This window comes from Phodopus roborovskii, unplaced genomic scaffold (assembly GCF_943737965.1).
Source record: "Phodopus roborovskii unplaced genomic scaffold, PHOROB, whole genome shotgun sequence".
Taxonomy (NCBI): domain Eukaryota; kingdom Metazoa; phylum Chordata; class Mammalia; order Rodentia; family Cricetidae; genus Phodopus; species Phodopus roborovskii.
In genome coordinates this window covers 1,233,316-1,235,696 of record NW_026126475.1, presented here as the reverse complement: position 1 = coordinate 1,235,696, position 2,381 = coordinate 1,233,316, and positions in this window count along the sequence as shown.

The window sequence follows — 2,381 nt, the reverse complement described above, 5'->3', positions numbered from 1 at the left end:
TCTAGTGCCCCTCCCACATGCTAAAAGGAGCATACCTAAAGAAGAACTAACCTTAATGTCTCACTGAGTTTCACACAAAATCAAAGCAGGGCTCTTTATTTCAGTTCTACATATTTACCCATCTCTCAAGCTACAACATGCCTATAGTGACATAAGCATGAAAACGAAAGCATCATAATGTCATTCAAGTACAAGGATGAGTATTTTAAACCTGTTTTCTATGCTTCAATTTTCTAATTCCTAGAATGGATACAATCAAATTAATCGCCTCTACCATAAACCTTTTCTCTTTTTTGAAAATAAAATAATCCCTCTTCATTCTTTGCCCTTTAGAGGAGCTTGATCCCATGGTTTCTTGGCATTGTTTAGATTGGCATTGGTCCAGAACAACCAGGGCCAGGGCCAGGGCCAGGCCCAGGGCCAGGGCCAGGGCCAAAATTAAATTGATAATAAATTAAATTGATAATAAATTAGTAGGCATTTTATATTAACACTGATGAAATGGCACAAAATTCCTAAACATATCGCTGATGTAAAGATCTCTTTATATAGCTAAATGATGAAGTAATGAGATGATGTTACATCAACTCCCAAAATCTGACTCCAAAAGGGACTTATGGTCCATATCATTACCTGTATTTTAAATTCATTAATTAAGTGATGAATTATCATTTAATTTCCTAGTTTAAGAGTTAAGGAAGTAAGTGTAGTATTAGATGATGTGATGGTCTGGCACGATGGACTCCCAAGGGAGGCTCAAATCTCCAGTGATCACTGAATACATAACGACAGATTTTCATAATTAAATGAATAAACTTTAATCCAGTGAATGGTGTTTTATGTGTGAAGCCTAAATGATGGCTCAATACTGAAGGGTCATTGTATTCTTAATCATAGATAGGAAAAAAATGTATAAATGAAGAGATTGTTTCTCATAATTAACCCCTAGAGAGATAACAAAATGATATCAACATTGATTTAAATAATGAAAGGAAGAAAGAAAGAAAGAAAGAAAGATTCACAAGATACAATTTAACACCAATAAGGTGGATCCAGACTCCACTATTCCTGGAGTAGAAAAAGAGAGATTTGTATAATGAAATAATCAGATAGTTAGATCGTCTGTCAAACTTGAGTCACACAAGGTGGCACCAAACTTCAGGGATCACAGATTATATAATGAAAGAATTTAACAATTACATCTTTATATATGTAAGTCTTTGAAATTTTTTGTATCTTCAAATCCTGGGCAGACTTGACAGATATGGAAATGTATGTTGTCATCAATGATTTTTAAAATGCCATAAGTTAATCATCAGATAATCATACTGTCTTGCATGATGAATTCTGTTGGCCTTACATCATCACCAACATCTGAATCTCTGTTTTGGTGCTGCAGGATCTGAGATAGTAGGCTCATTCCTGTCTTAGAAGTAGTAACCAAGATGTTGCTATCAGCTGAAAAGAAGGCTGCATCAGGGTAACAATCAGCATGTCTGTGGAAGAGATGTTCTTCCCTGTTCTGGGTCGTCATCGTTTTGTCACGTCTCTGAGATGGTGCCGACCTCCTAGTGCCACTACTTCTTCTCATGGTAGATCACACCCGATGTGAAGATGTGTAGGAACAGGAGGTAGTCCACACCCAGACCACCATGACGGCCTTGGTGTAGTCCTTGTACTTCTCGAATGGCCCCGAGCAATCTTCTGGACTCAATCATCCAGCATCCTTTTTACTCTGGGAGATGCATAGATCATTCAGAAAATGCTCTGCCCATGTCTACATCTTTCCTAACCTTGTCCCTGACAGATATTTGCACACTAATCGTAATCGGTGACGGCATTGTCTATCTCTTACATAATTTAAAGAATTAAATAAGTCAGTAATAGCTAACTGTCACAATAAATAGGTGATGTAGCATTTTACTGGCAGGGAAGCATGGCCAGACTCTAATCATGAAAGATGTCATCATCCTCAATTGAGTCAATGTATCATAAAATGTGATGATATTGCACATTACCTCCACAAGAGGAAGCTTTACACGTCTCTTCATGGAATGGAGGATTTTTGGTTTATATAACTTCATAAATAATTACATTATTCTGGGTATTAACACAGACTGTCAATTTAAATACTTTAATTATGTATATACAAGTTCTGTGGCACCAGATTCCAGGTGTCATGGATGATATAATCATTGTTTTATATAGATACATAATCAAACAATGAGTTCATGTAACAACATCCACTTCCCTAAGGGGCTCCAAACCAGGCTCTTGATCGATGCTGTCGTGATTAATTTAAATATTTTAACTACAAAATTGATACTTAGATGGTCCATAATAATTGCTTCCCACATCATGAAATCCACTGATCATGGATT